Source organism: Protopterus annectens, chromosome 5.part1 (assembly GCF_019279795.1).
Source record: "Protopterus annectens isolate FY-2018-M chromosome 5.part1, PAN1.0, whole genome shotgun sequence".
NCBI classification, from domain to species: Eukaryota; Metazoa; Chordata; order Ceratodontiformes; family Protopteridae; genus Protopterus; species Protopterus annectens.
In genome coordinates, this window is record NC_056736.1 from 250850789 (window position 1) to 250865625 (window position 14837).

At 41.6% G+C, this 14837-nt stretch overlaps 1 protein-coding gene across 2 annotated transcripts in view; it reads left to right on the top strand.

Moving 5' to 3' along the window:
* Positions 1-14837, top strand: part of LOC122803352 (F-box/WD repeat-containing protein 7-like) — a 1891371-nt gene that overhangs the window by 1052801 nt on the left and 823733 nt on the right. The window lies entirely within an intron of this gene.

Below are 14837 nucleotides of genomic sequence, written 5' to 3' on the forward strand. Positions count from 1 at the left end.
AGACAGAACAAAGGATCATAAATTATTAAACAGTGCCATAACAGAGAACTGCAAAAAGGGGAAGAATCTAAGTATAGCATGAATAGATTACAAAAAAGAATTCAAAAGCATCCCACATTATGGCTATTGGAATGCTTACAGATGTATCAGATATAGCTACAATGCAGAAACTGAAACAGAGACAAACCACTTTGCAGTTAAGCCATGACAGAGGGCTAGAAATTTAAAGGGAGATATTCCAGGTTGATTCTTTGTCACCACTACTGTTTTGTCTTGCTGTTTATTTACTAGATTAGGCAATGTTTACAGTTTAACTGCCAGAAGCATTATGAATTAAATATCTCTTTTAGTGGATGATTTAAAGTTGTAGAGTTCAGCAGATGATGATCTTAACGCACAACTACAAATGTTTAAAACTTTCTCAGATTATGTAAGAATGGCATGTGGTCTTGATAAAAGTGTAAAAGCAACATTTATAAAAGGAAAGCTGCAGCACCAAAAATATAAACCTGGGATAGGAATGTGATATAAAGGAACTTTAACAGGAAGGAGTATGTAAATATTTGGGAATAGATGAAGGGTGAGCAGTAAAGCATGAACAAATGAGAATAAAGTGTAGTATGGAATACTTCAGAAAAACTAAAGCTAATAGTGAAAACAGCCTTAACATCTAGGAATAAAGTCCAAGCTGTAAATCAGTTTGCTGTTCCTCTTCTAATGTAGTTTTGATGTGATTGACTGGCACCAAAAAGTATTGAATCAGTTGGATAAGAAAATAAGAAATATAAATAATTCAAACTTATTAAATAATATCTAAAAAAACAATGTATACTCAATATTATATATCCTTTACTGTGAAGGAGGTATGAGTTTTCTGGAAACTGACTGTATGCAGTGAAGGAGCTATGTGCTTATTTTCTAACTTCATCAGATCCAAACATAGCGAAACTTCTAAAGCATGAAGACAAGTCTAAGATGACATCTTTGCTTAGTTTAGCAGAAGCATTTCAGAACAAGGTAGGGATGGGTATTACACTGGAAGGACAAAAGTCAGTTAGCAACTGAAAGTGACAAAATGAAAGAATATAAAGAAAAGGACCAGAAGAAAAGGAAAGGGGAAAGTCCACAAATGTAGTTGCAAGTATAAATATCTTCTGGAACACCCTCATATTGACCAAGATTTGAGACAGGAAAGATTAAGGAAAGTTGAAGTAAAACCAAAAGATAAAAGGCTAATAATGGGGACTCATGTTAGTGAGCAGCATACATGTTGATTTACAAATTGTATTGAAAAAGTGGGAGAAACGGACAAATGCAGGTTCTGTAAAAAGATATGGAAACATTTATACATTTTGTTGCTGCGCGTGCTCACGCGTGTGTGTGTGTGTGTGTGTGTGTGTGTGTGTGTGTGTGTGTGTGTGTGTGTGTGTGTGTGTGTGTGTGTGTGAGATACATCAATGTTTGAGGGTCTGTATACTGAAAGGAACAAATGCTGTAATATAGAAATAGCTAAGAAATATTAGAAACATGAACCACAAAACATTGTGACACTGATGAAGTTTATATCACATGGGATTACCGATTACTAATAGTTCAAAAAAATAGATGCAAGAAAAGAGATGTAGTAGTCCAAGAAAAAAAGACAAAAGAATCTTTGAAAATTGAAATTGCTGCACCCACCAGTTATAGTTTCTAATATACTGAGAGATTCAAAGTCTTAAAATACCAGGATATGTAAGCAAAAATTAGAACAGTGTGGAAGAAGGATTTGGGACAATTCCAGTAGTAGTAGGAACAATAGGATTAGTGAAAAATAATTTTTATAGTCATAGTTAAATATGCTAGAAGGAAGCAATTCTGAGCACATTGCAGGTGCTGAGCAAAGCACTCTTGGCTAACATGAAAGACTAATGCAGTCAACAAACAGGTGGAAATGAAACTTGCCCTTTTGTAAAGATGCCATGAAGGTATGGCAATGGGCTTTGGATTTAGGCCATCTTCTAATGGTATTACACATTCTGGTAAAATCCAGCTGGCTAGCGGACAGGTTCAGCAGGTAGATCCCAATGCCTCACAAGTGTGCACTCAATCCAGCAGTGGCTCAACATATTCTCAGTCACTGGGGCCAGCTTTGCTGCAACATGTTTGCATCCTCCTCCAGCACCAAGTGTAGAAGCTACTTTGCCCTAATTCTTCAGCATGGACAGTCACCCAGGGATGTTCTAGTCAGTACTTCCCGTCTGCTTAATGCCTTTCCCTCGACTCCTTAAAATCAAATTTCTACAGAAGGCTTCGACTTGCAATTCACAAATATTCATAATTGCTCTGTACTGGCCCTGGCAGATTTTGTTTGCCTGCTTCATTTGATGAAAGCCCCCTTGGCTTCTAAATCCAACAGCGGATCTTCTTTCATACCCCTGTTGTCAGCCTCAGCAGGATATACTCAAGCTTATCTGTATAGTTTGTCTAATTTCCCCTAAAAATCAGGTACTCCTCCCTTTCAGAGGAGGTAATCCACATTTTGTCCACCTTTCAAAAATAGCTTGTCTCATTACCACAATCAGCAAAACCAACCTCAGATGCTTTTCTGAACAGCTTTTCTGTGTTTCTTTTGCAAAGTTTTCATCTCTAATTCCTTATTTTTTTACTTTTTGAGCGACTCAATAAAAAATCATTCTTTATTAAAAAAAAACTTTTTTTGTGTTTTTATTTTAGTTCATAAAGCCTAGCAAAACCCTTTTTTTATTTAACAGTGCACAATTCAAACATAAATGCTAATAGTCTCAATTGCTTGAGACTATGTGCCTTTGAACACAATTTACCAGCAAAAATTGCTTGAATCTGTACTAAAATCCTTGAAGTACATGTAGTTTTGGCTACAGAGTACTTGCCCTAATGCACTTCAGTGAAAAAAGGAAGGTTGATCCCATATACCCTTCCATAATTTATTAATTCTCACTCAAAGGTTGCTACATCCCAGAGAAGGAGTGATTACCAGAGCAGAAGAAAAACTATTGATTTTTCTCTTGAGGATGCAAAGTTGGAGAAGTTAACAACACAATATTCTTTAGGTGCCAGCAGTTCACTCTTATGTAGAACAAGCAGTAGCACATAGACAGCTGTCATTTCAATCATTTACACTCAAGTAAGAGTGATAGAAGCAGTGTAGTATCAAGCAGCTGACTGTAAGCCATGAAACTGTTGTTAGAGTATAGCAGACTAATAACAAAGGAGCTTGAATGAAATTCTGGTTAAACATTGGACAAATCGAGGTACAGAAAGAATTACAGCTGGAAAATAAGTAACTTTCCCTGTGTTGTTTAAATTAGACTAGCTTATGGGTGATGTGTGAATAATGGTGAACTTTTTAGCAGACTTATGGATGTCTTCTTTTGTGCTGTCTGCAACACCTTGTCCGGTAGACCCCTACCTGAACCTAGCCTGTCACTTTGTTCGGCAGAATGGGTGATGAGTATCCCTGGGCTAGACAAAATCCCTGTGACCAATTTTCCATCCATTTCTCAGTGGCAAGAATTGGGTGCTAGGGAGTGGACCTCTTTATCGATCTTGTGGAGCAGTGTACCAATCCTCCTCGTGAAGTACCTCGTCCTTCTTGGCAGTTCCCCAATTTCTGCTGTATAATGCCTTCCACAGACTGTGCCTCCACATGCTTAATTCTCCAGCTTCATGCATGTTCACTGTAGCAACTAGCAACACATGCTGTACAGGCCTGTACTCCATGAATGCAACACTCAATGCATCCACTTTGTGCCACCCAGGTGATGAGCTAAAACCACATACCTCCCCAGGGTGGACAAACTGGCAGTGGCTGCATATTCCCATCCCTGCCTGTCCGCCGTATGAGGTGCCCGGCTAAGTCATGGCGGATGCCCCGAAGCCAGCCTTCAAAAGGTGCACAGAGTGTGGCCATAAGTTTTCTCCGGTGGATAGTCACACTCTGTGTGTGGTTTGCTTGGGGGTGCCTCACCTCCAGTCCCCCTGTCCTATTTGCGCTGGGGTTAATCCCAGGGCACTTAAGGGCAGGCAGGACAAACTGATCCTTAATGGCCTGTTGCCCTCTTCTGCTGGAACCAATGTCCCACCTTCCCCTGCTGGGAAAGCAGCGGCTGCTGCTTCGTCTTCCCCTTTCATGGCCTCTGGGACTCACCCTCCCTCATGCCCAGAGGTCCGGGGAATGGGATAAAGCCAAGAAGGACCGGCCTCGCAAGCGATCCCCCAACAGCTTGTTGGAGGCTGGCCCTCCATCGAAATTTAAGCCTGTTTCCAGGCCAGTGATACCTTGGCTCAGGTCCCCCAGGTTCTCACCTGAGCCAGAGGTACAGATTAGCCGGTTGCCCCTAGGCCTTCCGCCCACCGGCTTTCTCAGCCTACTTCGGTGACATCCTCCCGATCTACTCGGAGCTTGTCTGTAGCGGAGATGGACAAGATGATGAGGTTTAGCCACACTCAAATTCAGATTGTGTTCTTGGCAGGGCCTACTCCCAATGGAGAGGGTGCCTTCCAGCCATTGTTTAGACCTATCACTCCTTCTCCAATCCGACCTGTGGTTTCGGAGTCGTTGGATCCGAGGACGATCGGAGTCGAGGGGTTGGCGCCGATGGTACCCTGTACCTCAACACCGGCCAGTGCCTTGAGTGTGTCAGATCCGACTGGATCAGATCCGAGCTCTCGGAGCCGTAGCCTTAGGGTTGGATCCAAGGGAGTGCTCTCTGCTCCTTGCTTGTTGGAGAGAAGCATTCCCTTCGGCGTCTCGGCTCCCAGAGGCACTGCTCCGGCTCCCCAGTCGGATCAGGGGGGAATGGCTTCCGCTAGGTCAGCCCAGGAGGTCCATTCCCCTAGGCATTCGACATGGTGGAGAGGGTTCTCGCAGGGTCGAGACCTCTGACCATATCATCTTTGGAGTCCATCCAGACCCCCCTGGCCTTGAGTGTGGTTCCAGCCATCTTGCCCTCTCAGGGACAGTCTGTGGTCGTAGTGCCCCAGGAAGTCCCCCCCCCACAAGCATACATGTAAAAGGAGGCAGTTGGACTCTCCTCCAGAGTCCCTCACAGAAGACATGGATCTGGATGAAGGGGAAGGTGCCCCAAGATCACCCCCTAAAGATGTCTCCTTTGGAGACATCATGGAGATCCATCACCAAAGGAGGGGGTGGTCCGCCCCAAAACTAACCTGTGATGAGTCCGTGTTTCTGGAGGTATTTGGCTTGGGCCCATCTACCTCTTTGGTGTCCCCTCCTGCTGATCCACTTGTGGATCTGGTAACATCTAGGGTGTGGAAAGAGCCGGACACTGTAGAGCCAATACCCAAGCACCCAGACAAAGTCTTAAGTCCCCCCAAGGACAAGTTACACTGGCACAAGGGGTCCCCTTTGGATACTATGATGGTGGTGGCAGCCACCAAGAAGGAACTCGCCCAGGAGAGCTCCACGGTCCACCTGCCTGACCGAGAGTCGAGAGTGTTGGATCATTTTGGGAAGCTAGTTTATGTTTCAGTGACCTTCTCTGTGAGGGTGCTGAACTACATGGCGCATGTCATCCGATTCCAGAGAGATATGGTCAAGGAAGTCATGGAGTTGACCCCAGGGTCCATGTCGGCAGAGGACAGGAAGACGTTCGATGCATGAATGGCCACCCTAAAAGCTGTAGCCAACACATCTATGAGTTTGCTCTCCCATGCCATAGAGGGAGCCACACGGGCGTTGGGGTCAGGTGTTGCCATCCGGCGTCACGCCTGGCTCCGCTTATGTCAGTTCTCGGAGTCCTTCAAGGCATCTTTTACCAACGCCCCTTATGATGGTTCTTCCAATTTTGGAAAGACAGTCAGAGAGACTTTGGTCCAGATCGAGAAGGACGGGAAGACACTGTCTGCCGTCAGGATCCATTTCTCACCACCTCAAAGATCCTTTTCCAGGAGCCAGCGAGGCCAGAAGAAGATGTGGTTCTGCAAGTCTCAGGCGTTTTACTAGGACACTCAGGACTTGCCTTCCCCCAGAGGCAGAGGGGGATATGATAGATGCTGCCCTAGAGGCAGAGGGGGGTCCTATGAATTTTGGGTCCCAAGAACCTTTCTCAGATAAACCCGGGCAGCAGCCCTGAGGGTTTGCCCAGCTGTCCATCTCTGGAGGCAGTTGGGGGTCACTTGTCGCTACACCCGCTAGCATGAGAGTCCATCACTGCAGATCAGTGGGTGCTGTGAGTCGTTTCCAGAGGATATTTTGTTCTGTTCAAGGATCCTCCCTCATCCAGCAAAGCCCTTCCAGACGTTCCACCCATGCAGTGGGAGAAGTCAGCAGTGCAGGTAGACTCACTGATAAGAAAACGAGTCATCCAACCAGTCCCCCCAGGCCAGTCCAAATCTGGGGTTTATTCCAGGTTCTTTTTAGTGCCAAAAAAGATTGGGGACCTCAGACCAATATTGGATCTATCCAAACTGAACCTATCAGTAACCAAGACAAAATTCCGGATGGTCACGATTCGGTCTGTCCTGCCCTATCTGCAGGCCAGAGACTGGATGTGCTCGATCAACCTCCAAAACGTGCACTATCACATCAAGATGGACAGGTGCTCCCAGAGGTTCCCTCGCTTCCAGCTGTGAGCCAGTCATTACCAATTTCGAGCCCTCCCCCTTTGGTCTCACCACAGCCCCCTGGGTTTTCACCAAGGTAATGGCAGTAGTAGCGACTCACCTGAGACTTCACGGCATTCAGGTCTTTCCGTACCTGGACGATTGGCTCTTTACTGCCCCTTTAGAGCATCTACCATGTCAGGCCAGGGATTCCTTCCTTCAGCTAACCAACAATTTGGGCATTACAATCATTATGAACAAGTCTGCTTTTCTCCCGGTTCAGATTTTAGATTTCATTGGGCACGGCTGGACACAATACAAACAAAGGTGTTCATCATGTTAGACAGGATACGCAGCTTGACGTTACCTGTCTTACACATTCTTCAGACCCATTTACCAACAGCCGAAGCAGTGTTAAGGACTCAAGGTTCCATGGCAACCACGATAAATCTTCTTCCAATGGCGCGCCTTCATATGAGGGTGCTACAGTGGACACTTGCGGTTCAGTGATCACTGTTAGACCTTCCATTGTCTTTTCCAGTGGGAATTTCAAAAGCATGCAGGGACTCCCTTTGGTGGTGGATTCAGTCGCCGGATATCCTCAAGGGACGTCCTTTTCAACCTGCTTTCCCCAAGACCATGGTGACCAAGGACGCTTTCCTGCAAGGATGGGGGGGGGGCACTGCTCAGGAAGGACAGTCCAAGGCACGTGGTCTCCTTCTGAGGCCTATCTGCACATCAGTGTTCTAGAGATGAGAGCGGTTCTTCTTGCTTTACAGGCCCTTCATGCTCATCTTCCTTTGGGAACGATTGCAATTCAGACGGGGACAGTATGTCAGTGGTCTGGTATATCAACAAACAAGGGGCAACCAGATCCTATCCCTTATGTTGAGAGGCCATGAGAGTGTGGGAATGGGCGATCTCCACCAGCCGCTCTCTGGTGGCAATGCACATCCCAGGATGGTCCAACATTCTAGCGGACAGGCTCAGCAGATTGATCCTCATGCCTTATGAGTGGTCTCTTGAATCCTTCAGTAGCGGAACAGATCTTTCTAGAGTGGGGTCTTCCTTGCTGCGATCTCTTCACTTCTCCTTCCAATGCAAAATGCGGTGAGTTTTTCGCTCTGAACCCCCCGCTGGGGGAATCCCCCAGAGGTGCTCTGATTCATGCTTGGCCTCCCAGGCTTCTTTATGCTTATCCTCCTCTCTTCCTTATGTCGAAGTTTGTACAGAAAGCCCGAAGGCTGGGGAGCACTGTGATCCTCATTGCCCCATTCTGACCTCGACAGGTTTGGTTTCCCTTACTCAGGTCTCATCTAGTTGCTCCACCATGGACCTTGGATCCAGTCCCAGATCTACTCTCACATCCCTCAGGGATCTCTCATCCAGATCTGAAGCTCACTGCTTGGCTGCTCCTGTTCTCATGATTATTAGAACTCCCGGTCTGTCATCTCATGTTAAGTCCATTCTGGTAGCGACTCATAAATCGTCTACCAGAAAAGTCTACCGTAGTAAATGGACATGCTGTTCTATATGGGCCAGTCAGAGGTCTTAGGATCCTTTCACTGCTCCACTTTCGGCAGTTTTAGATTTTTTGCTAGCATTTTTCAACAGGGTGCTAGTTCCTCTATGGTTAAAGTCCATTTAGTAGCCATCTCTAATTTTCATGTTGGGATAAACATATATTTATTGGCTTCCTCTAAATTTTGTAAAACCTTTCTCAAACATGCTTTTCTTCTCAAACCCCTGGTTAAGGACCCAGTTCTGCCGTGGGACCTCACCTTACTGTTGCAGGCATTGGTTTCTCCCCCTTTGAGCCACAAATCCAAAGAAGCAAACCAAAAAAAAAACGATGCCCGGCAGAAGCAGGATCAAAGGTATAAAATGTTTATTCCAAGTTAAAAATGTCGAACAAGCACAAACAACCACCACAGTTCAGTTTAGCGCGCTTTCACTCCACTATTGCAGAGCTTCCTCAGAACAATTAAGAACACAATTACTTCCTTTTTATAATACAATAAAGTGTTAATTAATTAATTAAAATGATTTCCTTAAAGAAGTAAACTGGATATTTAGATGTAAAAAACATACAAAATCCATACCATATACAAAAATAAAATGTACAAGATTATTAACAAAATATAACACCACAACCTAAAAAGATATATTATATTAAAATACCCGTGACGTGGAATACATCTAAAATGCCAACCATAAAAATAAGTGGCTCAATAATTATAACCAGCCTGAAATGTCCGCAAGGACTAGATACAAACCCATGACCACAAATGTACATATAAAACTTATTGCAAAAGCGGAGAAAAATAAAATGTATATTGCATAATGAGCAAAACTGGACAATATAGTTCATAGTTTTGCTCGTCTCAATTTCAACACACTAGCAATACTAATACAATCATTCAACCCTGGCAGTCTCCCTGCATCTAATTTAAGCTGCCAAATCAATTCCCTGATTTCAACCCTAGCTTCCCAATTGCCACCTCTAGGATCACTAGCCACTTGTTCCAATATCGCAAATTTAATACTCATATTGTGACACACCGAGGAGTGCTTATAAAAGGCATTAGATTCCTTCTTTTTAGAAATCTCATACAAGTGTTAATAAATACTTTTCCTAAGTGTACGTGTGGTCTTACCAATATAAAAACTATTGTAACCTTCACAGATCCCTATGTACACAACACCCCGAGTGCCACAATTATAATGCTTAGGGAACTGAAAGCTAATGCCCCTAGATGGAATACTCACTTACTTCTGTTGCAAAATATACTTGCACTGACTACACATACCACATTTAAACATTCCCTTCCCACCTTTATTTGCCCCTTTTTGCTGGTCGCCTTTCATCTCAAAAAAATCTTTAAAGTTCATCCCTCTTTTCCTTATAAAAGAGTGTTGTAGAGGAATGTACTTACTCATCTCATCATTCACCCTTAATAGTGGCCAGTATTTTTTAATAACCTGTTCCACCAAGTGTGACGTTGCCGAAAAGGTGTGAATGAATGAATGAATGTTTACAAAACATCTCATTTTTAGCTGTATTTACTGGCTCACTCACCAGTCGACCCTTGCCGAGTAATGGAAAGAATTTTTCCTCCCTATTATCAAGCACTTCTGCAACTAAGTTAGTTAAAAGAGTTATTGGATAATTTCTTTCCTTAAAAAGAGAACAAATAAAGTCAAATTCTTGAAGAAGTACAGCATAGTCACTTGTCATTCTAGATGACCTTATCAGTTGACCTTTGGCTATCCCCTTTTTTTGATGATACGGGTGTGCTCTATCAAAGTGCAAATAAGTATTTGAGAAAGTGGGTTTTCTGTATAATTTGGATTGAAAACAATGATTTTCAGTATCTTTATAAATGGTAACATCTAAATAATTGATGGCAAACTCTTCTATCGTGTATGTAAATGTTAAAAATGAGGTACTGTTGTTCAAGTAAACCATAAATTCTTCGAATAACTCTTTAGTGCCTCTCCAAAAAACACAAATGTCATCCAAATATCGGGTGTAAAAAGAAATATACTGATGCCATGTAGTGTTGAAAACAAATTTCCGTTCCCAGAAATACAATACACAATTTGCATACAAAGGGGCACATGGAGTACCCATTTCCACCCCTTTCCTTTGTTGATACGAATCTCCATTGAAGTATATAAAATTATTTCTAAGGATAATATCTACAAATTCCAAAATCAAGTTCAACGTGTTGCCTCCCAAACCACTTTCGGAACTCAAAACTTCACAGAACCACTCCAACCCCGTGTCGTGGGGAATACTAGAAAAAAGTTCCACTTCATCAATAGTAGCAAACCAGCTGGAAGAATCAAATTTGTCCTCAGTAATACTTCTCAGAAAATCCCAAGAGTCTTTAGTAATATGGGGTATTCTGTTAAAAAAATTCTTTAACTGAGAATCAACAAACATAGCCAGAGGTTCTGTAATACTTCCAGCCCCCGCTACAATCGGTCTAAATTTAAGTTAATTTATTCCTTTGTGAACTTTGGGGATCCCAAATATAACAGAAATTTTAGGGTTATCAGCATGCAAAAAGTTAAACAGTTTTTCATTAATAGCACCCTGGAGTAAATGGTCAGTCAAAAAATATTTAATCTTATAGTAGGCAATATTGATTTTGTTACGTGACACTGTAGTATAACAATCTATATCCTGCAAAATGTCATGAATGTACATTTCATATTCATCATTGTACATTAATACAACCCCACCCCCTTTGTCTGGTTTCATAATTCTGATCTTTTCCTTTTTTAATGATGCCAATAAATCTTCCTCATCCTTAGACAAATTATTGTTAGTGAGGTTGTCGTAATAATTAATGCGTCTCACATCCTGTTCAACCATTTCATCAAAAAGCTTCAAGAAAGAATTAGTAGGTGGATTAAAAGTACTTCTTCTAGATAATTCACCGTTGTCAACCTGTGTTCCCTTAAAATATATTTGTAAATTCAGCTTCCTGATGAAAAGTTTAATATCAGTTAAGGTGTTGACCATAGAACCATTTCTAACAGGTACAAAATGAAATCCTTTAGTAAAAATACTAAAGTACCTGTCATCTAAAACCAAATCCATAAAATTGTAAATAGTAAAAATTATCCTTTTTACAAATTCTAGGATCAATCGTATTTCTCACTAGGTCACTATCCATTTCACTGTCTAACTCATGTGGTAATGGGGTAGCGAAATTCTGTGAATAAAACATCTCATTACCAAGCATAGGCTCCTGTTTGTCCACTAAATACCCCTCACTAGCTAGTTGCATGCCAATACATTCATCATTCAATAAACCAATATCAAAATCCTGAATATTTAGTATTGCCTGGTTCTCCCCTGTGGTCTGTTCCCCCTCCCCCCCGAATGACTGCACGTTCTGATGTGAATAAGTCCTTTGCTTGCCAGCAAGCCTTTCGCTTCTCCTCACAGGGTCCTCCCCTAAAGGGAGATTATGCTGATCTGAAGTGTTGTTATCATGAGCCCCCACTTCGGAATTGGCAGTCACAAAATTCTTGGATTGATTGACAAAGTTAAAAGTAGGGTAAGGTCTACCGTTCCTGTAATCATTTAAATCACGGTCAAGTTTTTTTACCTTTCTGTAAATAATTTTATCACAATACTTGTCAATCTCCACAAACAAATGATCATACTTTCTAACATCCAAATTAGCTTTATGGGAGTCAAAATTGTTTTTATGCAATTCATTAGTCTCCGCAAGTAAAACTTCATTCTGGGACTGATAGTCCCTAACCATGAATTTCAACATCTCTGTTCCAGTTGCATTAAATAAATTAGTTAACTGCTTGTACAATTCTGAATTGTGGTTAACATTATTAGGATATTTAAACAGTCTAAGTCCCTTTGGAACTATCTCAGTGCAAATACATTCGTTAAGATAATCAATTTCTAATTGGTTGGTCTTTAATAAATATAACTTGTCTCTAAATGTATTAAAGACCTCCTCATAGGTCTCAAAATTTCGATCAATATTAAGCTCATTGAAGTGAAAACGTCTGTTAGACCAATTGTCAAAATTAAAATTGGAATTAGAACTAGTCTTTTCCCCACAACCAGGGGTTACCGTGTGATTAACGTCCTTTTTGTTATGTTCATAATCTCCGTGCACCAAACTGCGTTTCTCCACTTCACTGTGCACATTATTTCTCAACCCTCCAGGTTCCTGCCGACCCTCACGAGCCTCTCGGTACTGCATTTGGTTGCCAGGTACAACTGAACTACCCGGTGTAGAGTTTTTAGAATTTTCAAGGATTTGAGAAAGATGCAGGGAGATCGCCAGGGTTGAATGATTGTATTAGTATTGCTAGTGTGTTGAAATTGAGACGAGCAAAACTATAAACTATATTGTCCAATTTGCTCATTATGTAATATACATTTTGTTTTTCTCCGCTTTTACAATAAGTTTTATATGTACATTTGTGGTCATGGGTTTGTATCTAGTCCTTACGGACATTTCAGGCTGGTTATAATTATTGAGCCACTTATTTTTATGGTTGGCATTCTAGATGTATTCCACGCCACGGGTATTTTAATATAATATATCTTTTTAGGTTGTGGTGTTATATTTTGTTAATAATCTTGTACATTTTATTTTTGTATATGGTATGGATTTTGTGTCGGATTTTGTATGTTTTTTACATATAAATATCCAGTTTACTTCTTTAAGGAAATCATTTTAATTAATTAATTAACTAACACTTTATTGTATTATAAAAAGGAAGTAATTGTATTCTTAATTGTTCTGAGGAAGTTCTGCAATAGTGGAGTGAAAGCGCGCTAAACTGAACTGTGGTGGTTGTTTGTGCTTGTTCGACATTTTTAACTTGGAATAAACATTTTATACCTTTGATCCTGCTTCTCCCCCTTTGAGCCTGCGACATCTGTGGATCTGCAGTTTTTGACTTGGAAAACTGCCTTCTTGGGTTGCCATAACATCTGCTAGAAGAGTGTCTGAGCTTCAAGCTCTTTCTATCAAAGTCTCTTATATGATCTTTCACAAAGATAGTGTTGCTATGCACTAACCCATTCTTCCTTCCTTCCTAAGGTAGCTTCAGAAGCCAATATTAATCAGACCATTAATTTGCCAGTATTTTTTTCCTAACTAGCAGAACAAAGGGGAATACAAATTACATTTACTGAATGTACATAGGCAGTTGAGGTTTTATCTTCACAGGACTAAACCATTCCACAAGTCTGATCAGCTTTTTGTGTCCTATGCCAAGCCCTTCTCTGGTAAACCTGTTTCAAAAGTGACAATTGCTCGCTGGATTTCACAATGCATTAGCCAGGCTTATTCAGAAAAAGGTTTGTCTCTACCAGGAAAAGTGAAGGCTCATTCGACCTGATCTGTGGCTACGTCAGCGGCTTTTTGGTCTATGGATTCAGCTGCTACTTGGGCCTCATCTCACACCTTTATTTCTCATTATAAACTGGATTTGGTCTGTAGGAGTAGAGCATCGTTTGGCTCTGCGTTGCTCCGGAATATCCTTCCATGAAGGCCTCCCAAGAGTTAGGTAGCTGGGAAGTCTGTCCCACAGGTTGAAGAGCAAATGAAGAAAACTACTTCAGATAAAGAAGTTATGTACTCACCATAATGTTCCATCTAAGTAGTTCTACTTTATTTGTCTTCAGCCATCCCCCCCTTCCCCCTAACCTTATCCTTTGGGATATGACATGTCCTTTGTATTGCACAGATATTGTTGAGATCCTTGGTTCTGTCCAGGCTAAGGTTCTTTTTGTGACGATTGGTGATTGATGGTAAGGTGTCATTGGGTCGGGTGTCTGATACCTGTTAGGCAGCAAACTCGATCTGAAGGGAGAAGGGTGATGGGGCATTATGGGTAAGGGGAGGAGCATGGAGCTCTGAGCTATAGTTGGAAAATGCCTTGTCAGATCTGATGTGGATCTGAAGACCCACAGGTTGAAGACAAATGACTTAGAACTACTCAGGTGGAACGTTATGGTGTGTGCATAACTTCGTTTTTTCCTGAACAGGGAAGTAAAGCGAGCTGTTTCCTATAAAGTCTGATACATTTCCTATTGATAAGTTTATTATAGTAAACATTATTAAAGTTTCTGGAAGTAGAGCTACTATCTCTGTGCACCTTTACTGTAATGTTAAAAAGGACAGATTGAACAGTAATCAGAGCCACAAAAATAGCACAGTTACTGCTTGTGTCTCCATTATTGTGCATTTATATAATATCTGATATAATCCTTTCTTCAGTTGTGTCCCTCCCTCTTCAGGGAAGAACAGCTTTTAGAACCTCCAGATATTGTATACAAATGAATCATATTCATTAATCAAATTATCTTTTTATAAGTAAAACCAGGATATTTTAACCATCCTATGAGCTTTCTAGTTGAAGCTTTTAGTAAGCCGTCAGTATGTGTTCCACATTTTGCCCATTTGTTCAACATTATGAAGGCTAGTGTTCCGCATTTTGGAGATGGAATTTGACAGCTATGATTAAGTGGACACTGGATGTGGGACAGAGGGCCCCCAGCAACCCACATCATCTGCAGGTCTTATTGATATTCTGGCATCTGTGCACATTCCAGGATGAGTAAATGGAATATCACCAGGATATTCATATACAAGTCTACTGAGGTTTAGCACTAATTCTCTTGACTTGTGTTAGGGTTTCCTTTGATACATTTTATACCATACATTATATTTAAGAACAGAGAGCAGGCCACT